The sequence below is a fragment of the Dermacentor variabilis genome, chromosome 10, assembly GCF_050947875.1.
Source record: "Dermacentor variabilis isolate Ectoservices chromosome 10, ASM5094787v1, whole genome shotgun sequence".
Lineage (NCBI taxonomy): Eukaryota > Metazoa > Arthropoda > Arachnida > Ixodida > Ixodidae > Dermacentor > Dermacentor variabilis.
The window spans coordinates 576,304-601,899 of NC_134577.1; the positions used below are offsets into that span (position 1 = coordinate 576,304).

Here is a 25,596-nt window from a genome sequence, read left to right on the forward strand (position 1 = left end):
CAATAAACAAATACAAGCCAGGAACAATTGTGAAAAAAAAAAGGGAACATCGTGTTAGAGTAAGGGTCGGTGGGATCGGCAATTAAGCAGTGTGGTTATATAACATTTCGTGGAACGTTTTACGGTCAGTGCATGACATATCTTCTGGGAGATGGTTCGAATGGGTTATAGCGTCGGGAAAGAATGAAGTGTTCATGGCAGACGATCGGGTGTTAATGTTTGCTATGGGACGACTGTGGCTTAAGCGAGAGGATTTACGTAAGGGTGGGTTTAACAGGGAATGCCTGGAATGTGGATGGTAATAAAAGGTGTGAAGCAAACAGAGACGAGAGATGATCTGGCGGGAAGCAAGTGATGGTAGTTCAAGTGTACGTTTTAGTGTGGTTATGCTGGTATCACGAGAGTAATTGGAAGTTATAAACCAAGCAGCGCGATTTTGTATTGCTTCTATGTCATAGGTTAGATATGATTGGGAAGGGTGCCAGATAGATGACGCATATTCTAACTGAGGACGTACGAATGTTAGATATGCTAGCTTTTTTATTTCTGGTGATGCGGCTTTCAGGTTGCGTTTTAAATATCCAAGGGTGCGATAAGCATTAGAACAGATGGTGTCAATATGAGTTGCCCATGATAGTGTCGATGTCATGTGAACGCCGTGATATTTGTAAGACGGGGTATGATTGATAGGAGCTGAATTTATTGTGTAGGTGTGACTAGTTAAGCTGTGGTTGCGGGTGAATGACAGAGCTTTGCATTTAGTAAGGTTAAGCGGCATGTACCATTTCTCGCACCATACTGCGATGGAATCGAGATCCTGTCGTAGTGCGGCGATTTCATTCGAGCCTTTGATTGGGGAATATAGGACACAGTCACCTGCGAAAAGGCGTAATTTATTCTTAATGTTAGCAGGTAAGTCATTGATGTAATGAGGAAAAGTAGAGGCGATAAACCAGCACCCTGTGGCACACCCGATGTTACGCTGCTAAGAGATGAATTATGGTTATCTGCAGAGGTAAACTGTGTGCGCCCTTTTAAGAAGGGTTCAAGCCAGGTAAGCAAGCTATTTGGGATTCCGATAGATGCGAGTTTTTGAAGTAGGTGATTGTGGGAAACGCGGTCGAATGCTTTTGAGTAATCCAAGAAAATGGCATCAATCTGCAAATGAAGGTCCATGAAATGTAGAATGTCATAGGTGAACTCGGCGAGTTGGGTCTCGGATGAAAATAGTTTTCTGAAGCCGTGCTGGTGAGGGTAAAAGAAGTTAATAGATTCCAGGTGAGACATTAGATTGGATGGGATTATATGTTCTAGAAGTTTAGAAGGAATGCTGGTCAGAGAAATTGGGCGATAATTTATAGCACGGGAGCGGTCGCCACTCTTGAAGATTGGTACGACATGGGCTTTCTTCCAGTCGTCGGGCAAGCTTTCAGCCTTTAAGGATTGCGTAAATATTAGCTGTAGCACCTGGCTAGAAATGTTACTGGTGTTAACTAGTATTTTGGCGTTGATTCCATCACACCCAGCTGAGGTGGTTAGTTTGAGTGAATTAATGAGGCTACATATGCCATCAGGGTTGATCTTGATGTCTGGCATTAATTTTACTGGGAGTGGTGGTAATTGGTTCAATGGGAGTGTCATTAGTGATGAAGAAAATTGAGGTAAAGTAGTCGTTAAGAGCTGATGCGCATTTCTCAGAATTAATGAGATTACCATCCGGATCTGTTAGTTCAATCTGTCTAGAATGTGTCTTTACTGAAAGTAAGCGCCAGAATTTATTGGGGTTTGATCGTAGAATCGTCAGAAGGTCATGACTAAAGAAGTTATCTTTGGCTATCGTCAGCTCCTGAATATATTGGTTAGCACACAATTTGTATTTTTCCCATGTTTCTGAGTTATTTGTAAGTTTGGCTTTTCGGTAAAGCCTTTTCTTTTTAGCAAGGAGAGCTTTCAGTCGTTTATTAAACCATTCATTGTTAGACTCAGATTTCACGAGAACTGTTGGTATGTATCTAGCTTCCAGGTTGAGCAATACATTCTTATAAAGTTCCCAGTTGCTATCAACAGTTCTTGACAAGTAAGACTGCTGAAAATCATTAAAAAAATTTTGGAGTTCGTTATTTATGGCGTCAAAGTCCGCCCTTTTGTAATCTTTTATTATTTTTGTTGTGGGTGACTTTTTCTTAAGTGCTATTGTCATGCAGATATGGATGAGGTTGTGATCGCTAAGACCGGGTAGTGTGGTAATGCTCCTTACGCTATCGGGGCAAGATGTGAGCATAAGGTCAAGGGTGTTATTTCCTCTTGTAGGACGTAATATCACCTGATGTAGGTTGAAGTCTAGCATAACATCAATAAATTGTTTAGCTTCGGATAACGGTGACCAGTTGGTTACAGAAAGCAGAGGCCAGTTAATGTTAGGGTAATTGAAATCGCCAAAGAGGTGAATAGGTGCGTTAGGGAATTTGACAGTGATGTCGGTTAGAGCTTTACGGAGTGAATCGCAGAATGACGGATGGCTGTCCAGCGGCCTGTAGCACACGCCAAAAATTGTCTTTCCAGCACCGTTGTAAGCGCAAGTCCACAATAGTTCGAGATTATCATCCCGACTGATCAGGGAAAATGAGAAGGTGTGTCTGATAACTAATAGAACACCCCCTCCTCTCCAGTTGCTCCGATCATGGCGATACAGAACATAGCCGGAATTAGGAGGGAAAATTTCGCTATCTCTTACGTCTCCGTTTAGCCACGTTTCAGTTAGTACTATGATGTCGGCATCGATGTCGTGAGTGAAGCTGCGAAGTTGTTCTCGTTTGGGTAGCAAACTGCGCATGTTAGTGAAGGCTATGTTAAGGAGAGGTAAAGATGAGGGACGATTGCGGGATGAGGTTGAAGTGATAGGCTTCGTTGTCCGTCACTGCATGTTTTCGTGTCTTGTTATTTGGGATGTGCTGTTTCCACGCGCCTTTATGAATGGTCTCGTAGTCTCAATCACACTGTCAGAAGTAGGGTTGTAGTGATAGCGCTTATTGTTGACGAGCAACTTGTCTACGTGCAGTTTGAACGCACATTTTTGTGGTCGTATGAAACCTAACAATTTAGAACGTGCGATGCGAGTAGCAGGAGCGAAATCTTCACGTATAGCGAAGTTTGTTGTCTTTAGTTTCCGCCTACAGGCCAGAATGTTTTCCTTAAACTTGAAATGAGTCAATTTGATAATTATAGGGCACTTTCTTTCAGGACGGTATTTGCCTATGCGATGGGCACGTTCAATAGCGCTTGGTTCTAGATGCATTTCCAGCTTGCTAGCGCAGAAATTGATTATTTTTTCCTCAAACTCTTTCCATGTTTCTTTTTCGTTGTCTTCCAGTCCGAGGAAAAGCAAGTTATTACGGCGCATTCTGTTGTTTGTGTCAGTGCTCTCGGCTTTTAGCAGCGCTATCTCTTTGATGGCATCATTATGTCGAGTCGCAATCACTTCGACCTGATGGTTGTTTTTTAGCACAGAAATACGCTTTGTCAGTGCAGCAATTGTGTTGTCTTTGAGAACGTTGGCTTCTCTGAGCTCATTTATATTGGTACGTATTTCTGAAATTATTTCTTTTAGTTCTTTGATTGTCTGGGAAAGGGAAGAAACTGTGTCTCTGTCGGGGCCTGGGTTATGTTCAACATCTCCGGAGAGCAAGAGGATTAGATCGGACAGAAACGCAAAGGCAACGGCTTCATAGTACAGACGCACAATTCTACACCATTTCAAGTTTGCACTGTTTAGATAGGTTTATGCCGTACAAGGTTAAGAAGAAAAAGAATAACCCTTGTTACTCGAGATCACTCGAGATATCATTCATGTTAAAAGAAAACTAAAGCGATTAAGGCAGATGCCCCAGTGGCCGGTTTCGGGCATATCTGTACTACAGTTGAACCTCTATGTAACGAACCTCTATGTAACGAATTCCTAGATTTTACGAAATTTTTCAATTCCCCAACACATCCCCCATTGAAGCCCATGTATAGGCGACCTTCATGTAACGAACGCGTTGCGGCGGTTGACCTTGATGTAACGAATTTGCAACGCAGATCATCGAGCTGTATCTTGTAATGTTTTGCCCAAAATTTGACCGCGCAGTGCGCAACATTAATGAATATTGTTTAAGTAAGTTTTTATATCGAAAGGTAAAGTAGACCGCGAGCAGAACGCTTGCAATTGCAGCGAACAAGCAAATCTTGGTGATGATGATGATGTTGAGCACCGCTAGCGCCGCCGCGTGGCAAGCGTAGCAACCTTTAAGCTTTCATTTTGTAGCTTGACACTAGGTGGCACTACTATGACAAATTCTGACAATAGGTACGAGGTCCTCCAAGGTATGTGGAAAGGGGTAATGGTTCCAGGACTTTCTTTTGGAAATGCGGTTGTTTGCTTTAAGTCAAAGGTACAATCAGGACTCGACGGAAACCAAAGGTCAGTGGGTCACCTCGCATTGGGCGCTCACGGGAAGACTGCAAATGAAGCTGTGCAGGGGGATATGGGCTGGACTAGTTTTGAAGTGAGGGAAGCTCGCAGTAAAATTGAGTATGAAGAACGGCTGAGGAATATGGAAGAAAGTAAATGGGCTGGGAGAGTGTTCAGGTATCTGTACAGGCAAAACATTGATTCACAGTGGAGGAAAAGAACTAGGAAGCTTACCAGCAAGTATGCGGCCTGTGGGGTGGCCAACACAGCAACAAAGAAGGTCAAGCAGAAAGTCAGAGAGGCTAGATTAATCTCATGGGTGGTGGCAACGGAAAAGAAACCTGCCATGAGTAACTACTTAAGAGGAAAAAACGAAATCAGGAAAGAAACCATTTATGATAACTCAAAGGGAAGCTCATTACTTTTCGAAGCGAGATCGGGATGCCTTAGAACACGCACCTATAAAGCGAGATATAGAAAGGAAGAAGCATGTGCTTGCTGTGGTAAAGCTAGGGAAACGACGGAGCATATTTTATTAGAATGTGAAGACGTCTACCCAGCGGTCGATTTAGGCACCACTGGCCTCCTTGAAGCCCTTGGGTTCAGCGGGAGCAGTGGTAAAGCAAACAGGTTCGCAATAGACATTAGTAAGAGGCGATTGGAGGATTGGTGGAAGAAAAGTAAGGAAACGACAAAAGACGGAGACGTACAAAAGCACAGTTCGCCATAGGGGATCAGAAAATTTGGACGTGGTAGTTCATAGTGTTTCTTTTTCTTTTTTCATTGGTTAACCTAGGTAGGATATTAGGCATCATAGTAGCAAGAGCTTGGTGGCGCAACCCACCACCCCGTTCCAAAGGGGACGCTCATAACATCCATCCATCCATCCAGCCATCCTTTGTGGTGTCTTGCGGCGCACTTATGATAAGCCTTCTTCGTCAGCGTGTTGACGTGCATGTGCAGGTGTGTGTTTAGGGTGTCGGTTCGTTGTGATGAGTTCCACTGTGAAGAAACGCAAACTTTTGTCGCTTGAAGATAAGCTCTCGATTTTGAATGCGGTTACCGCCGGCAAAAAAAAGAAGGATGTCGCTGCCCGCTTCAATATACCAGCCAGCTCCCTGTCAACCATTCTTTGTGCAGAACAAGGTATCCGCACTGCGATGGAGTCGGGCACAAGTGCCAAGAAGAAAAGAATGAAGACGTCGACCTATGCTGATGTGGACAACGTCGTGTTTGCATGGTTTTTGGACAGACGAGCACAAAACGTGCCCATAAGTGGCGTGATTTTGCAGCAGAAAGCCATAGATTTTGCTTGCATCCTGGGCCACGACGACTTCAAAGCGAGTAACGGCTGGCTACAAGGATTTAAAAGCCGGCACAGTGTCGTCGGAAAGGTGATATCTGGTGAGTCTGCCTCCGCAGACAGCGATGCTGCTGCCTCGTGGGTGGCCGAGAAGCTTCCTGGCATTTTTAGCCGCTATGAACCTGCCGACATTTATAATGCTGATGAGACGGCCCTGTTTTATCAAATGTTACCGAGCCGCACATTGTCACTAAAGGGAGAAGACTGCCGCGGTGGAAAGCAAAGTAAACTCAGCGTGACGGTTTTGCTTTGCGCCAACACTGATCGTAGCGACAAGCGAATCCCATTGGTTATTGGCCGCAATGCCCAGGCCAGATGTTTTAAACAAACAAGGCGGATGCCAGTAAAATATGTGGCAAACTCCGAAGCGTGGATGTCGCCGCAATTTTTTCCGACTGGCTGAAGGAGCTCAACCAGGATGTCAAATGACAAGGCCGCAGCATTTGTTTGCTGCTTGACAACTGCTCCGCGCACCATGTGGAAGGCCTACAGCTTTCGAACGTCGAGCTGCAGTATTTGCCACCTAACTGCACTTCTCTCATACAACCCTTAGACAAAGGGATTATTAACAGCTTTAAATGCTGCTACCGTCATCGATTGATACAAAAGATGCTCCTGGACATCCGCCTTGAACGGCCAACGAAAGTGGATATCTACCAAGCAATCCAAATGATTGCTGCGTCGTGGCAAAGCAATTGGCGATCACTTGCCAAGGCTCAGGTAAATCAGGCCATTCAAGCTACAGTCCCTGAAGACGAACCTTCAAGGCCACCCGAGGTCGCAGAAGCATGGGATGAACTACGCATGAACAGTGGGGTGGGCGACGGTGTCGAACTGTGCGATTTTTTTGTTCGTGGACAACGGCGCCGTGTCTACGAAAGAGAGGACTGATGCGGCACTTGTGGAAACAGTTAAAGATAAAGATAGCCTTGAAGGTGACGGTCCGTCAGAGCCTGACACTTGTGCGGTGCCTACCACGAAAGAACTGATGGACGCGGTGGACGTTCTGCGCCATTTCGTCGGCTCGCAGGATGATGAAGCAGCCCTGGATGCCTTAGTTTCTTTGGAGCGCCGAGTAGTGGCTTCGATCGGGCAAAAACAAGCAAAAATTACGCAGTTGTTCTCTATTAAATAAATTCTTTGAATGGCGAGTTCACTTCAATTGATATCTGTCGCATTTTTATTTTGTTTTGGCATGATCCTTACCAGTCTTAACCCGAAACTGCATGTAACGAAAACCTGAATATAATGAAAAATTATTAACTTTTTTCAATTTCGTTATATCCAGGTTTGACTGTATGTCTGAATTAAACGTAACAGCGCAAACACCTAAGATGAGCCACAAAAAGAAAGACACGACACACACTGGCGCTGACTAACAACTTCCTTTTTTTCTTTTCGTTGTCGATGCATATATAAACCTAGGCCACAGAACCGCGCAGGTGCAGAGAATACATTACTGACATCTGCCAACTTATCGTATATGCAAACGTAGGAAATCAATTTCTGAAGGGCGCAGGGACATAGATGTGTCACTAATGCAATTATTTCCTTGTCTTTTTATGTGATAGGCCTCTAAGGCAAGCCGCGCATGTTCATTCTTGCTTTTCCAAGAATTATCGTCTGATCAAGTCGCGCCTCACAATTGCTGCAAGAGTTTATATGCGCTACCAGGTGCGCTCCTTTATCTACATTTTTGTTTACATTTTGCGCATGTTCTCTGAGTCGCTCATTGACGCAACGCCCTGTCTGGCCAACGTATGTCTTACCACATGAGAGTGGAATGTCATAAACCACGCCGACAGCGCACGACGCGTATGAGGCTAGGGTTCTATGGCCTAGGTATACATATGCATCGACGACGAAAAGAAAAAAAGGAAGTTGTTAGTCAGCGCCAGTGTGTGTCGTGTCTTTCGTTTTGTGGCTCGTCTTAGGTGTTTGCGCTGTTACGTTTAGTTCAGAATTATGTACCAACTAGGCCCAAATGAAGTGTTATTGACTGCATGTGCCGAATTGAAAAACAAAATGAAGCAAGCGAAGAACTCTTTTTTCTTTGTTACAATAACGAATTATTTAAATGAAGCACCTAGTAAAAAGTGGTGGCCAGTTTAATTGCATATCACTGGTTGTTAAGACTCCTATGTTACGAATGCAAAAAAGGTGGCCAATGAATTTAATAAGTATTTTCAATCGGTTATAGCGCAGAATAGTTACAATTCGGCCCCTGAACCAGAGAGGGCTGACGTCATGACTAATCTTCATGTCTCTCAGGACATGTCTCTCAGGAAGGAGTATTAAGCTTATAACTGAACCTTGATCCCAAAAAAGCAAGTGGCCATGACCACATACCCGCAGCATTTCTTTTCCGTTATGCGGAATGGGTATCCCAGTACTTGTGAGTGATTTTTAAAGCCTCACTATCCCAGTGTGTACTTCCTTCCAACTGGAAAATCGCTTGTGTTAAACCTGTTTTTAAGTGAAATGATCATTCAAATCTGTCAAAATACAGTTCAATATCCCTAATTTCAACATGTTGTAAACTTTTAGAGCATCTGACCTGCTAACATATTGAACAGTTTTTAGAAGATAAGCTTTTATCAGATACGCAGCATGGATTTCGGCGCAGAATATCTACAGTCACATAGCTAATAACGACTTGCCTCGATTTTTTTCTTGCAAACAACAATAAGGACCAGGTTGATGCAATCTTCCTGGATTTTGCCAAGGCGTTCGATAAAGTACCCCACAGTAAACTTCTTCAAAAGCTTAATAACACTTGAATCAATAGCCAACTTGTTAATTTTGTTAATGCTTATCTTGATAATCGTTTTCAGTATGTCCAAGTTGATAACGGCATTTCAGAACTTCTCCCAGTTACATCAGGCGTGCCCCAGGGCTCCGTTCAAGGACCTATTTTATTTCTTATGTTAATGGATATTGCAAATGTTGTCGACCAGCACATAAAAATCGAACTCTTCGCAGATGACTGTCTTGTACACATTGGTTCGATCACCCGCCGTCCAAACTCAACTTAATGACAATTTACTAGTGTTGCTAATTGGTGTAAGGACTGGGGGATGGTTTTAAATATAAATAAATGCAGTGTAATGCGTATTTGTAACAAGACTACTTCCATGATGCACCCTTATTACATAGAAAACACACCAATAAGGGAAGTACCAGCAATCAAGTACATGGGAGTAACAATCATGTGAACGCTAATTGGAACGACCACATAAGTAGCATATATAGTACTGCACTCCGAGCCCTACGAGCCCTCTGACGCAAGCTTTGCAACGCTCCACTCCAAGTTAAGCTGACGGCTCATAAAACACTTGTTAGGCCCAGTTTAGAGTATGCATCAACTTTGTGGAACCTGCACACGAAACAGAATACAGTCGAACCCGACTATATTGAACCTGTTTACATCGAATTATTCTATATATCGAACAATTTCTGGACAAGGTATAGTTACAATGAGTATATAGCAAAAATTCTACTTACATCGAACAAAAATAGCAGCGACTCCCGATATATTGAACGTCAAGCGTCGGAAAAATGCCCCCAGAAGTTGGCTTTCCCTCACGGTGGCGGGGATACCCGGCGGCGCGGCTCCATCCAACCGCTCTCCCTACCGTGCTTGCGTTGCATTGAGCGAGCCGTCGACACCCCCCTGCAAAAAATGATCCTGGCCCACCGGCAGCGCTTGCTCAGACAGCCAATCAGAGGCTCTTGTGGCCTCGTCGTGCAAGATGGCGAAGTGCGAGTTGTCTCGCTGCTTTTCAGGTTCATTGTGTGTGCGTCTTGTGGGCCTTCTCCCGCATCGTTGCCGTGATGAAGCGGCAGAATTCGCCTTTCATCGTGAAGCTCGAAATCAAATCGGGTCGAACGCGGTTACAAGTCGAATGTCCCCGTAGCGTGCAAGATTCCAAGGAGCACTCACAGCACCATCTTGAAGAATAAGGGGGAGAATAGGGCTAAAGCGGCCAAACTCGCGACCCAGTGCCCGTGGCGCCCGACGCGTACGCATGGCCGTGTATAAGTGGTTCATCCGAAATTGCTTCAGCCGTGCCAGCTTCCGCATACTCGGTGATGACTGTAAATTCTGATGAATGCAACGAAGTCGTTGCTGGTGTTGCCGAACTTTGGAGTGAGCTGTCAGAATTTCTGGAAGCTGGTGGTGAATCAAAGGTGGACGAGTTCGTGAGTGCAAATAATGGTGTTGCGACCACGGCAGAGCCCAAAAATGATGACTACGTTGGCGACATCGTACTGAGCACAAGTGAAATTGGGCACCATGAGAAAAGCAGCGACGGTCCTTTGCCCACGTCCTCTGAAGTGATTGGTGCGCTCACACTAGTCCGGTGCTTCTGCGGGAATGCGGAAGGTTGCGGCCTCAGCATCTCCGACTCCTTAGACAATGTGGAGAAGTGCGTGCATCACAGGCAGCGAAATTGCCCAAGCAGAAGAAAATGCAGGACTATTTCATGCGAAATTGAGCTCATTCCACCAATAAAGTGATTTTTTAAATGGTATGTGCTTTTATGACATCCAATTATTCAGCAGGCTTATATCGAATTATGCTCTATATCGAACTGATAGGCGTTTTTTTTTGCGAGTTTGATATAGCCGGGTTCGACTGTATTGCCAAGCTAAAGAAAATACAGAGGATGACTGCAAGATTCATTTGTATAGGTACAGGTGAACTGACAGTGTTACAGAAATGGTTAGTTTTCTTGGCTTCAAGTCCCTGCAGTCTAGGCTGGCCGAATCAAAGCTGAAGCTCTTGTATCTCATGCATCATGATATTTTACTAATTGATTTGTCTCCCTACATAACCCTTGTCTCTCGTGCCAACACTCGTTGCAATAATGGCAAACAGCTCGAACTGTATCGTACAAATACTGATACATTTTTCATTTTTTTCATTCATTTTTTCCCAGCGCCATTGCAGCCTGGAATCTGTTACCGAGGTACGTTGTTGATAGCCCCAATGTTGAAAGTGTTCCTCGCAAAATTGAGAGCTATGTCTGAATGATGCATTGTTTTTTTTTTGCTCTTTCTATATTTTTGTAGTGAATGTCTACTCAATGTTTTCTTTTTCTTTTTTGCATTGTATCTGCTCACTCATGCCTGGACCCAAGAGAGTCTGCAGTATTGTAAAACAAATAAAAAAATTATGTATATATATGTGTGTGTGTATATATATATATGGGCATGTTCAGATAAGAACGGTAATCGAGGTCCCATGACCATTTTTTGTTTCCAATTAAATTTTTATATTTGATGGGTAAATGTGTCCACACAAAGGAATGAACCTTAGTTTTGCAAGAAACCAAATCTGATCAGCAGGTCAAGCGCATCGCCTTTTATACAGCAGTAATACAATGCAGTTATACAATGTTCCAGACTAATCGCTGGGACCCGCGTGTCTTCCACAAAGTTCTACACCATTCGCTACACGCAATGAAATCAAATAGCAAAAGGCTCAGCGACAAGAGACAGCGGATAGAAGCATCGATAACATTCCAGAAACTTCAGATACATGCAGGCGCATCCCGCGCTGTGCGATAACATTTGTTAGGCGGTGAGACGTGTCGCCCGATAAAGACAAACAAGAACACGTGTCAATACCCCCCTCTTAAAGAGCATCGACCCGATGCTGCAAACGAAAATAATAAAGAAAAGCACCAGTAGCAAAGAGAACAACAAAATAAGGAAGTTTGTCAGCGTCCGTAAAATGGTTTAAGACGCACCAAGTGGACCACTTCAGATCGTGCGCAGCGCAGCTGTGAATGCGAAATGCTGTCTGGCACAACCTCATAGTCCAGTGCGCCAATATGTCGAAAGACCTTGTAGGGTCCGAAATAGCGTCGCAATAGTTTCTCACTCATTCCTCATCGGTGTATCGGGGTCCAAACCCAAACATGGTCGCCGGGCTGGTACTCGACGAAGCGTCGTCAGAGGTTGTAGTGTCGGCTGTCGGTATGCTGCTGGTTCTTGATCCGTAGGCAGGCGAGCTGCTGGGCTTCTTTGGTGCGCTGAAGATAGTTGGCGATGTCAAGATTCTCTTCGTCGGTGATGTGCAGCAGCATGGCGTCGACCGTCGTTGTCGGGTTCCTGCCGTAAACAAGCTTAAACGGCATGATCTGTGTTGTTTCTTGCAACGCTGTGTTGTAAGCGAATGTTACGTACGGCAGGATGGCATCCCAGGTCTTGTGTTCAACGTCGACGTACAGTCGACTCCCGATAATTCGAAGCCGCTTAATTGGAATTTTCGGTTAATGAGAAGTGAAGTGCTGGTCCCGTCAGTTTTGCATGTAATCCTATAGAAGAAATCGCTCGATAATTCGAAGTCCTCATCCAGTAATATTGTTTAATTGGAAGTTAATTTTCAGCCGGGATCCTCGAGGTGACCGTCATTCTTTGGTAGAATGTGCAATTTTTCAAGTGTTGCAACAGTTCCGAGCTCCGCGTTGGTGTCATCGCCACCGCAGCCACCCGCAACGCCATCCTTCTTGGAGCGGCGCGATTATTCATTACTACGGCTGCCGTGGCCTCCGCGATCAACTCCGGCGGTAGGCGAAGCGGCTCCCGCCAGAGGCCATGCAGGTGCTATAGGTGCATGCAGCGCTGCATACTGGCAGTGGCGAGATTGTGCGAGATTAGTCTTGCAGCGTGCGCAGCGTCCAGAGTTGGAGAAGGCTCTGCTGGTTTGGATTAGGGAGGCCAGGAGCAACAAACTTCCTCTCAGCGGAGACATCGTTGCGATGAAAGCCCGAATGCTTGCAGCAATGTTGGGGATCGATGACTTCGTTTCGTCAGATGGATGGCTGATGCGCTTTAAAGATCGCCATGACCTGGTTTTCAAGAGCGTGTGTGGTGAAAAGGCATCCGTTAACCAGGAAACATGCGCCACATGGAAGGACGGAAAGCTGCGTGAATATCTCGCCGAATACAGACCGGAAGACATCTTCAATGCAGATGAGACTGCACTCTTCTATTGGCTTCTACCAGAGAAGACCCTGACATTCAAGGACGACGACTGTGCTGGGGGCAAACGCAGCAAGGAGAGAGTGTCGGTGCTGATCGCGGCAAACATGACTGGCACGGAACGATGCCAGTTACTTGTGATCGGGAAAGCCGCGAAGCCGAGATGTTTTAAAGGCGTGAAGACGCTGCCTGTGGACTATGAGGTGAACAAAAAAGCGTGGATGACGGCCAAAATCTTCAAGAGCTGGATAAGCAAATTGGACCGCAAGTTTGCTGCTTCGAACCGCAAGGTGTTGTTCCTTGTCGATCACTGCAGTGCTCACGTGAATGTGCCAGCCTTGAGTGCAATACGCCTCACATTTTTGCCTGCAAACACAACGGCTGTTTTGCAGCCAATGGACCAAGGCATCATCATGAATGTTAAAGTCCTGTACAGGTGGCACCTCCTCGAGCGCATGATTTTGTGTATGGATAGCTCCACAAAGTACGAGGTGAGCCTGCTTGGTGCCATCCACATGTTGGCGCGAGCATGGAATATTGTGAAGCAAGAAACAATCGCAAACTGCTTCAGGGCTTGCGGTTTTGTGGCAGCTTCTTCGGAGGATGCCTCTGAAATTTCAGCGGAGGAAGCGTCAACAAGCAAGCTTGACTGCACTGATTTTGGTGATGCTCTCGGGGACGTCAATTTTGAAGATTACGTTGCCGTAGACAAGGCGGTCGAAACGTGCGGTGCGCTGACGGATAGCGAAATTGTAGAGATTATTCGGCCCCAGGAAGCGAATCAGGAAAGCGACGATGACGTTGAAGGCGAGCCGCAACTTAAGGCTGCCGATGTAGCTGCGGGCCTTGCTCTTGCAAAGCGCTTCTTTGCCGCTGAAGGTAACGCGGAGGAAGCGTTCCTCCACATCTACAGCCTGCAGAACTTGCTTTCAGCAGCGCGATTCGGCAAGAAGAAGCAAAGCAAGATGACAGACTATTTTTCTTAGAGAAAATACTCGATTTCGCCACAAATAAAGTGCTGTTTTTTGTGTTTTGTGCTTAATTGGAAGTTCGTTTAATTCGAAGTTTTTTGCGGTCCCCGTGAACTTCGTATTAACGGGAGTCGACTGTACATTGCTAGCATGTCGGCGAGGGTCTTATTCAGGCGCTCCATAAGACCATTCGTCTGTCGGTAGTAGACAGTTGTCCTCCTGTGCCTTGTCTGACTACTGCAGAATGGCTTGGGTGAGCTCGGCTGTAAAGGCCGTTCCTCTGTCGGTGATGAGGACTTCTGGGGCACCATGTCGCAGCAGGTTGTTCTCGAAAAAGAATTTCGCCACTTTATCTGCGCTACCTTTCGGCAGTGCTTTCGTTTCAGCGAAGCGGGTGAAGTAGTCCATCGCCACGACGATTCACTTATTTCCGGTTGTGGACGTCGGAAAGGGTCCCGACAAGTCCATACCTATCTGCTGAAATGGTCGGCAAGGAGGCAAGATTAGCTGTAGTAATCCCGCTGGCCTTGTCGGTGGTGTCTTGCGTCGCTGACAGTCTCGGAATGTTCTTACATAACGGGCGATGTCAGCGGTCAGGCGTGGCCAAGAATACCTTTCCTGTATCCTCGATAGTGTCTGGCAGAATCTGAGGTGTCCAGCGGTCGGATCATCATGTAGGGCGTGCAATACTTCTGGACACAGCCCTAAGGGAACAACAAGAAGGTAGTTGGTGTGGACTGGTGAGAAGTTCTTCTTTACGGGTAGGTTGTTTTGAAGCGAGAACAAAGGCAATTCTCGCTTGAATGCCCTAGAGACAACGTCGGTGTGCCCTTCCAAATACTCAACGAAGTTTTTCAGCTCCAGGTCTGCTCGTTGCTGTTCATTCCTTTTAAGTTGTAGAATAATTGCCTTCCACTTTTGAACACGACCGGCTAGTGCAAGCTATCACGCGTTCAAGTCCGTCTTTTCTCTGGACTAGGACAGCACCGAGGCCTAGGCTACTGGCGTCGGTGTGGATTTCGGTATCTGCATCCTCGTAGAAATGCGCAAGGACTGCGTGTGTCGTTTGAGTTTTCAAATGCATCGGCCTGCGGCGTTTCCCACTTGAACTCAACATCACATTTTGTTAGATGTGTCAGCGGCTCAGCAATGCTTGAAAAGTCCTTGACAAAGCGCCTGTAGTAGGCACACATGCCAAGGAACCGACGCACAGCCTTCTTGTTGATGGGCTTTGGGAACTTTGCGATGGCAGCAGCCTTCTCCAGGTCGGGGCGGACTCCTGACTTGCTGATGACATGGCCTAGGAACAGAAGCTCATCGTAAGCGAAGCGGCACTCTTCTGGCTTCAGAGTGAGCCCTGATGACTTGATGGCCACTAGTACTGTCGCAAGCCGCCTAAGGTGATTGTCGAAATTTCTGGGGAAGACGACGGCGTCCTCCAAGTAAAAAAGACAGGTCTGCCACTTTGATCCTGTTAACACCATGTCCATGACGCGCTGGAAAGGCGCCGAGCACAGTCCGAATGGCATGACCTTGAACTCGTAGAGGCTGTCTGGCGTGATGAAAACGGTCTTTTCGCGATCTCTCTTGTCGACTTCTATTTGCCAGTAGCCAGACTTGAGGTCCATCGACGAGAAGTATTTTGCATTGCAGAGTCGATCTAATGCGTCTATCCGTGGAAAGGGGTATACGTCCTTCTTCGTGATCTTGTTAAGTCGACGATAATCGACGCAGAAACGTAGGGTTCCGTTCTTTTTCTTTACCAAGACTACAGGAGATGCCCACAGGCTTTTCGACGGCTGGATGACATCGTCGCGCAGCATTTCGTCGACTTGTTCTCTTATAGCTTCACATTCTCGCGTCGAAACTCGGTAGGGCTCTGGCGGAGGGGATGAGCGCACTCTCTGGTGATTATGCGATGCTTTGCGACCGGTGTTTGTCGAATCCTCGATGACGTCGAAAAGCAGCGTTTGTATTGTCGGAGCAGACTTCTGAGCTGTTGCTGCTTAATCATGGGAGACTTGGATTTATGTCGAAGACTGGTTCGGGAACTATGGTCGTCGGGGTAGATGCGGCAGAATCCGAGAGGACAAACACATTACTGGTTTCCAGAATTTCCTCGATGTACGCGATCGTAGTGCCCTTGTTGATTTGTTTGAACTCCTGGCGGAAGTTTGTCAGCAACACTTTAGTTTTTCCTCCGTGCATTTGAGCAATCCCTCTTGCGACGCAAATTGCACGGTTTAGCAATAGACGTTGGTCACCCTCAATGAGACCTACGTCGGCAGGTGTTTTGGTGTCGACGGAAATGACAATGCTGGAGTGGGGCGGGATACTGACTTGACTTTCAAGCACGCTTATGGTGTATCCACACGACGGATGGCTCCGCGCAAATCTGTGCCGCGGACGCTTATTCCGCCGCCCGTCCGGCTGCGAAGCGCATTCAGACGACGGACGGACTGAGCAGACGACCGCGCCGGAAAAATAAAGATGGCGGCACCGCCCGAAGCGACTGCCGTCCTCCTAGAACCTGTCAAGCCGTCGTCTTCCACTTTGTGGCCCGTAACTTTCAAACTGAGGCTTGTATTTTGTTTAAATTTGTGTCCAGAAGCTTCGACAGCAATGTATTTGTGATGAGTGGGCACCGTTTCCAAAAGCGATACTCAGATTCTCGGCGTGTAGGCTTAGAGTGGCTGTATTGACTGAACATGGCCTCAAAGATTTTGCGGCGGCCCGGGCGGATCTCAGTTGCCATAAATTAAAATGATTGCTTGTTTCTACTCACTCTAGATGGCGCCATCGGTGTAACAAAGACTGTCATACGTGTTTTTCACTCTGAATGAAAATGGAGATCGAAAGGAAACGACGGTTGGCTGCAATGACTGTTGTTTTGTCTGAATTGTATGATGACGAGTACTTGTTTCCTCGAAAGAGGTCTTGTTACGCTCTCGTGTCCGTGTAGTTGGTGAGAGTCATGTCGCACGACGCTCCACGAACTGCTCCACGAGATGTAATGCCACAACGCTCCAGGAACTGCTCCACGAGATGTAAGAACAAAGTTGCGTCGTCGCTCAGGTTCATTTCAGTTGCTCTTGCGCGAGTCGCACGCTCGCGAACACACACGAATGGTGTCAGCAGCGATGAAGCTGTTTCAGAAAGATCCCAAAGCCGCGCTGTTGCCAGACTGTAGAGCATGTTAGGCTAAATCTGCAGCATTCGAACCCCAAAACCCCCAAAAAATAGCTCGGCATTTTCCGTCCGTGAGGGTCGCGGACGACGCGCGGACGGCACAAATCCGTGACGCGTAGTGACGTGATGCGCCGTCCGTCGCGAAAAAGACGGATTTCGTCCATCGTGTGGATCCACCATTAAGGGGTGGTGACTACGAGAGTTCCTCGGCGGCATCACTCGATCTTCCGACAGCATTATCGCCTTCGACTTCAGGTCGATGATTGCGTCACGTTGGTTCAGGAAGTCCATGCCGAGAATGACGTCTCGTGAACACTATTGGAGGATAACGAAGGTGGCAGGGTAAGCCCGGTCATGAACAGTAATTCTTGCCGTGCAGATTCCAGTCGGCGTAATGAGGTGTCCTCCAGCAGTCCGAATTTGGGGGCCCTCCCATGCAGTCTTAACTTTGTTCAACTGTGCAGCGATGTGTCCACTCATTACAGAGTAATCGGCCCCTGTGTCGAGTAAGGCAGTGACTGTGTGGCCGTCGAGAAGCACGTCGAGGTCGGTGGTTCTTTGTCTGGTGCTGCAGTTGGGTCTTGGCATGGGATCACGGCTGCGTCGTGTTGAACTGAAGCTGTAACGTCGCGTTGTCAAGTCGTCTTTCGTCGGTGTAGTCTTGGCTTCCTGACTTCGTCGGGATGACGGCATGTCGTCATTAGGTCGTCGAGATGGTTTCTTCGTCGTCTTCGGCGGCGGCGGAGGATCTTCGTCAGTTCGACGAACAGCAACCGCACCTCCATCGGTTGCTGAAGGTGGCAGGGTAAGTCAGGTCATGAACAGTAATTCTTTCCATGCAGTGCAACCCCACCTCCATCGGTTGCTGCTTTCAGTTTTCCGGATATGGGCTCGCTGACCGTCCCCAGGCTGGGTCAGTGTATGGTCGGCGCTGTGGCGACAGGTAGCAGCCAGATGATGGCTAACGGGACGGTCGTCGAGAGCTCCATTGAGTCGTGGCGAGGTAGTCGGTGATATCGCGGGGGCGTTCACCTTGCTGCGGGCGTGGAGCGTTCACAGTGAAACCTCGCAGTTCCATCTCCCAGTATGGACATCGTCGGTAGACGTGACCCGCTTCTCCGCAGTGGCAGCAGAGAGGGCGGTGGTCAGGAGTGCGCCAAACGTCTGTCTTCCTCGGATAGCTGCGCTGGGAGACGGGTGGACGTGCTGGGGGCGGCGGCGGTAGTCGACGGAATTGCGGCCTTACAGAGCCCTGGCGCGGTCTTGGAGGGGGACCTCCAAGAGGTCCCCCTCCAACAGCGGCGTAGGTCATCGCTTTTGGCTGGGGCTGTGATGATTGTGGTTGCCCCTCGAGAACTCCAAGCGATCGCTGGACTTCTTCTTTGACAATTTTGGCGATGGAGGCCACTTGAGGTTGCGATGAAGAGAAGATCTTCTGAAGCTCCTCTCGTACGTCAGCCCTAATAGACTCGCGCAGGTCGTCCGTGGCCAATGACTGAACTCTGGTGCAGTTTGTTGACTTGGTGCAGCAGTCGAATTGCCGGTTCCGCATTTCCAGTGTCTTCTCGATGCTCATCGCCTCACGAAGAAACTCGTCGACGGTATTCGGTGGGCTTCTTACCATTCCGGCGAAAAGTTCCTCCTTTACTCCACGCATCAGTAGGTGGACTTTCTTCTCTTTAGACATTTCCGGGTCGGCGTGGTGGAACAGACAGCTCATTTCCTCCGTGAAGATCGCGATCGTCTCATTCGGCAGCTGTGCTCTGGTCTCCAGTAGAGCTTCAGCTCACTCTTTTCACGACGCTTGTAAATGATTGCAGGAAGCCGCTTCGGAACAGGTCCTACGTCGTCAAGGTGGCTTCTCGATTCTCAAACCACGTCCTGGCGGCGTCCTCCAATGCGAAATAGACATGTCGCAACTTGTCGTCGCCGTCTCAGCTGTTAAACATACCGACCCTCTCATACGTCTCCAGCCAGCTTACCGGGTCCTCAAATGTGGAACCGCGGAACGTCGGTGGTTCCCTGGGCTGCTGCAGAATTATTGGGGCCGCTGAGGCTGCCATTCTGGATGTCTTCTTGGTCATCTCTGGACGATCTTCTTGGACTGTCTTCTTGGTTGTATCTGGTAGAAGACCGTGTTCTGGGGGCTGCTGCTGTAGCCAGCTGCTTGCTCGATGTTCTGGGACGACGTTGGTGTTGTCCTTGCGGTCCGGGCTTGGATTATGGCTTGTCGGGGGCATCCGGTACATGAACGTAAAGCATCTCCACCAGATGTCATGTGGTAGTGACGGTGAATAAGGCAGCAAAATTGTGATTAACGAAACTAGCATTTCATTGGGTGAACTTGTGCCCTCAAAAGCAGGCTACACTCAAAAAACGATAGCGGGGAATACACTCGGCGATCGGCGAAAATCTGATCAGCGGGCCAAGCGCGTCGGCTTTTATACAGCAGTAATACAATGCAGTTATACAATGTTCTAGACTAATCGCTGGGACCCGCGTGTCTTTCACAATGTTCCACACCATTCGCGTCACGCAATGAAATCAGATAACACAAGATTCGGCGACAACAGACAGCGGATAGAAGCATCGATAACATTCTAGAAACTTCTGATACATGCAGGCACGTCCCGCGCTGTGCGATAACATTTGTTAGGAGGTGAGACATGTCGCCCGATAAAGACAAACAAGTGCACGTGTCAATATATACAGGATGAGTCAGAACGACTAAGATGGCTGACCAACAACAACACGCAGCAGGCAGCGTCTCCAATCTTCCTCTCTTCTCTCATCCCTCCGTAACAAGATATATATATATATATATATATATATATATATATATATATATATATATATATATATATATATATACGTGAAACCTTGTTAAACTGTAGTTGGCTGGAGCTCAGAAAAAGTACATACTAAAGGGTAGTACTGCCTAACCGAAATAGCATGAGATTGCCCACTTACCTGTCAAAAATGGAACTCAAAGCGAGCGCGATGAAAGGGGAAAAAACATGCAGTATTTATCCACTTTGCACGACAAAAGTGTTATTTTCATTTGATGCCCTGGCGGCCTAGTAGCGACGACAGCAGCCTCAGAAGCTGCGAGCGAGCATTTCAGCCAGCCCCCTCGGTAAACACTCGCATGGCAGATTACTTGTTGGCGTTGCATATTCTCTATGCATGAGCGCATTAGTGTTGCAGAAGTTGCGGGGCGCCTTTTTCATTGCGGGGTGCTGTTCTCATTGCAATGACTGCAGTCATGAGGCTGACGTAACGCGCAACTTCTGCCCCTGTCGGGCCTGAATCGTCCATGCTGTCGCTTTCCATGTCGTTCTCATCACTGTTGCTAGGTGACAGTTCAGTAACAACAGAGACAACGATGGTGAAAAGTCGAACCTCATAGCCGACATCTCTTCGCGGTCGCAGCAGTGCTGCCGAGCAACTTGTTCACATTCCAAATGCCACACACCTTAGTCAACAGCAGATCCCTGCCGCGTGCCAGCGCCGACTTCTTTGTGTCACGTTCGATAGCACGAACAGCGCCTAATTTTTCTTCTATGCTGAGCACCCGGAGTCTTTTTTTTATCCAAGTTTCGGTAATGACGCGAGTACTTGCTTGCATGACACCACAACGCTCACTGGCATGGCACCAAAATGATGTTGTTGTTGATGTGGCTTCACGAGCAAACGCACAGGGCACTTGGAGGCCATTGTTCTGATCTCTGAGGCTTGTTGTTCTGGCGGGCCGCCTGATGGAGGTGACGCACCGCCGTGTTTGTGCGACAAAAAGTGGAAATACTACGTGTTAAACGATACATACGCAATAAGCTGGTACAGTTTATGCAGATACAAAACAATTATATTCAATGGCCACTGTGTCGGGGATTTGGCTTTACTAATTTTAAAACGAAACTACTGTTTAAGCAGGTACGGTTTAACGAGGTTTTACTGTATACGGTAGAAAACATTAATGGATAAAAAAGCAGCCTACTAGGGAAAAAAAAAAGTTGCCCTTCATATTATTCAAACATAACTAATTATGGGAACATGAGAGACATCCACCCAATCGTAGCAATTGCTACAAAGGAAACCTATACGGGTTCCTCGAAAGAAAAGCCTCGCAGTTGAAGAAAATCTATCCTGGTCCGGGACTCGAACCCGAGACTACTGCCTTTCTGGGGCAGCCGCTCTACCATCTGAGCTAACCAGGCGGCTAGCAGATGGCAGGGTGAAGTCGAATTTGTCAACAACTCGAAGCAAAGGCAAGAGTTTGACGTAATAGTTCTGTGGAAACCAACAAGGTGGAGAGAAGTAATTAATTAAGAGAAAATGAGACATCCACCCAATCATAGCAATCGCTACAAAGGAAACCCACACGGGTTCCCCCCCCCAAAATACGAGTTCCTTCTGCTAGCCGCCTGGTTAGCTCAGATGGCAGAGCGGCTGCCCCGGAAATGCAGTGGTCCCGGGTTTGAGTCCCGGACCAGGACGAATTTTTCTTCAGCTGCGAGGCGTTTCTCTTGAGGAACCCGTATGGGTTTCCTTTGTAGCAATTGCTATGATTGGGTGGATGTCTCATTTTACATTATTTAATTACTTATCTTCCCCTTGCAGGTTTCTGAAGAACTATTATGTCAAATTTAGACATAACAATCAAAGCAACAAACAATCCTGAACAGTGCTGCCATTCTAGCAATATTGCAACAAGATTTAGCTACTTTTTGGTCTGTTTGGCAACAAATTTTTCTATTTAGCGACCAACAAGTTTTTTATGACAACATGGGCAGCTGAAATCGACAAAAAAATTGGCAACATTTTAGCGACATTGAAGCTACGAAAGTTGCTTCAGAAACACTATTATTCAGAGCTACAAAAGGATGGCCGAAGTTGCCTGTAAAGGGCATGGGCTTTGTGACTGTGATGAATCAATAGTTGTCTGCACTCACAGAGGTCATATGCTACGGTTAATTGTGCTGAGGCAGAGGTGTCACATTGTACTCACAAATGCATTTTTTAAAATTTATTTTTCATAAAACCCCATAGAGTATGTATTAATGCTGTAAGTGCTGTAGTTTCACTAAATACATTCAATTTGCGGACGTTTGGAAGAGTAGCAATAAGTACGAAAACTTACTGCAATAAATTTTATGGTGAGGTTTAGAATGCAGCAGGTGAATAATAGGACATGTAGCAGCGCCCCAACAGCTGCTCGTGATGGCCTCAAACAAAGAGGGTGATTCAGACCGAAGAGCGTTCTCGCTGACCTGTCCAGGATGATGACACGCTGCTGCTCCATTGGCCAGCCGCTGCTGTACATCGCCGTCGCTTACAAATAAAGGTAACGGCCCACATCTACCTGCCGCTAACACCTGGTGACTTGCGGACATGATGCGGATGTAACATGATTCGTTTTCTTCCTGATGACACGTCGATGGCAGGCTGGCCAACCCCACTGCATAACTAGTTCTAACCTGAGAATGTCAGCAGCTGGTTCACTGCAGTAGAGGCTGTTCTGGCTCAGAACCTGATTATAATCCAGCCATTCAAGTATGAGGTTCTTGCATACATCTTCCCAGCCGACATCTTTTGCCTCCTGCCAGTACGATTTCCGGGCACAACACCTTATGACGACCTGAAATGGGACACATCCCGACCTACTTCGGCATGCCAAACTCCTGAACCAGCCCTCCAATACCTGCTGCTTTCGTTGCGGTATTGGCTTCTGAACCATCGAAGCGTGCACCGCCTGGCATCCCACCTTCAATTGTGCCACGCATGCCATACGAAACATAGGCAAGCGTGGTGGTTCTGGTGAATAGTGACTCCTTGTCTGAACACTATCAAGTGCGCATGGCACCATTCGAGTCCACTGCAATTGCATGCAGCATCATAAGCGTTTTGTTACCCTCTAGAGTGTCATCTACTACCGGCCAAGTGCCAACCTCTTGTGTCAGTTCATGTGTCAGTTCAGCCCATCTGGTCTACCAAAGTGGACACTGCCAGTTTTTGCAGCATTGACATTACAGGCAGACGACCTGAACAACTCTTCTCATGCGCCCTCTCCTGCCCGGGTCACTCACAGCACATTGATGAAGGCATGTGCACTGTCAGCTTCTCAAAGGCAGCTGAGTTTGTCTTCTGTTGTCCCTGATGTGCGCCCACATGAGCCTGCTGCAGATGACACTAAGCACAGGGCATGCTCCCAAGCTGCACACGAACCACTCTCAATGGCATCGCCGCAGCAGCCTGCGTGCTGCTGCCCTCAGCCAGCAACGCATGCAACACTTGGTCACCGACATCACTGCACTCGGCATCTACCTTACACCCCAGCATTCAACTACCTTTGCTCCTTGTCCCAGGCTGCAGGTGCCCCAGTCATGCAGGTGCAAGTGTTTCCAAGGCACCCTTTCGCACACTGTCTGCTGGTACTGATGCGCCTCGCACCAGCTTACCAGGTCACATACTCAAAACAGGTTTTGTTGGCCTGACGGAACACTTTTGTGCACCCTTCCACACTGCACTGCACATGGTGTGCAGTTGGCTATGCACTCATTACTATCAGCATGCGTTGAACTACCTCACACACAAAAGTGCTGGTACATCAGCGGTGACGACACGGGTGCCATGCAGATTGCTTTTCGGCAATCACTACGCATCACAGTTAGGCGTATTGCCACTGTACATGCTTCTGCACCTTCCATCCCAGTGATGCAAGTGAAAGACACTGCTCAGAGGCTCCACAGGCACAGGCACATGCACAGCTTCTCTCGAGCTGTCTGCCACGTCGCCACACCTGCACCACCATTACACACACCCATAAACACCTCACATCTCCTAAACAATGGACCATGGAAACCCATTCTAGGACCTCGTCCCCTGCACAATAGCCAGTGCCAACCTACTGAAACAAGTCTCGCACACTGCACTGCACACAGCATTCAGGCGAATCAAGGGGCGGCAATGTAGTACCTGACCTGCATAAAGGTCACGGATTTACCACTGCCGTGTAAACAATGTCATCCAAGATTGTGTGGCATTATTCAATTCTGCTTTCACAGCATGAAAGCCTAGAAAATTTGGAGGCATAACATAAACCGAGTCTGTGTGTGTGCAGTGAGAAAGACCAGCGTTGCTTGAGGGCATATTCGACACGGGGAGGCGGGAGTTTTGAACTGCCATGGCGAACACGTGCCAAATCTCGCAGAAAGCAATGTATTTGGCGCGCAACGGTCAGGTATTTTTTGGTTGTGAGGAGGAATGTAGTTCATTATATATATCTATTGGCAGGACAATTTCACTTCGTCAAAACGAGGTTTTAAATACATGGATCTCTATAGGGATTTTAAGGGGAACTTCATTTACTTCGTTATATCCAGTTTCATTACAACGAGAGTGCACGTCAGTAAACTAAAATAAAATTCCTCTATACCACGCTGGTAAATTCACTATTTAGTCCTCCATGTGCATGGGTACTACCGAAAAATTACGAGTAATCAACCCACCCCCCTCAACTTTTCCAGTGATTTGAAATTTCCGACAACTGTGCCTTGTTCACTGCTTCAGACATCTTCACTGGCATCAGGCTCTTTTCTTTTTTCTTTAATTTTTATATTACAGAAAACAATGCAATTTACTGACGACGGGATATTTATTGTTTAGCAGCACTTCTGTCTAGCCCTGTAGTGAGGTCACCATGCCCCGGTATCTCTTTGCACAACTTTTCTCAGTCGCCATGTTAGTCAGATGCGTCAGTTGCCAGTGTGAATTTGTTGTGTGTAAAAACAGCTAATGCACATTAAACAAAACTTTTAAGCAAGAGGATGGCTATGATGTATTTTGCTGGTCACAACTGTTCTTCTGACATCTTGAATTTCAGTCCAAGATAGAGCAAGGGCACTCCCACCAACTATTCTCGGATTATCTTTGATCCTAGGGGGAGTGCTTGCTTGCAATATGATGGTATCATATGAGCATAAAATGTATTGGTATTTGCATTACATTATGTTTGCCTATATTATGTAAAATTCACTCTGCAGGTAGGTAAATTTTAGCAATTTCGGAGCATAATTCAGTTTCATTGTCTCCTTTTGGCGACACTCGCAAAAAAAGTTGACAATGTCCCTGTCTATGTTTAAGCCATTGTTAAAGCAGCACAGACATCACTGGAGGCCAGTTTTGATGATATTACCTCCTGTGGAACTTTTATTCCAGAAAAATACACTCCCGAGTGCCAACGGACCGTTGAAGTGCAATCTTAATTTCGTATGTTGCATGGCACAGCTCATAAAACTGTTATGATGGCAATGTTTACCGATGTGTAAACAAAACTTTACTTAACTGATTTCCTATGGCCCAGTAACCAAGAAGTTAGGGATGCTAGACAAGGCTTTTGAAAAAGTCATGAATACTCCAATTCAAACACTGTAGAAGGGCCATGACGTTTGCAATGAGACAGTCTTAGTGCCTGACAAAAAAGCATCATATATGAATCATGTCCAAATCTCCCTAAGTGAGTCAATTTCAAGAGGTCATCACAGTGATGAGTACACAATACAGCCATGCCCGCACTGCCAGTACAAATTTGCCAAGTTTACAACATACAACTACACACATGTAGTTTTCAG

The 25,596-nt window shown here is 46.9% G+C and overlaps 1 protein-coding gene across 4 annotated transcripts in view; it reads right to left on the reverse strand.

Annotated features, from left to right (window-relative positions):
• LOC142559715 (zinc finger Ran-binding domain-containing protein 2-like) overlaps nt 1-25,596 on the reverse strand; it is a 122,223-nt gene that overhangs the window by 44,009 nt on the left and 52,618 nt on the right. The gene's annotated exons all lie outside the window — the stretch shown is intronic.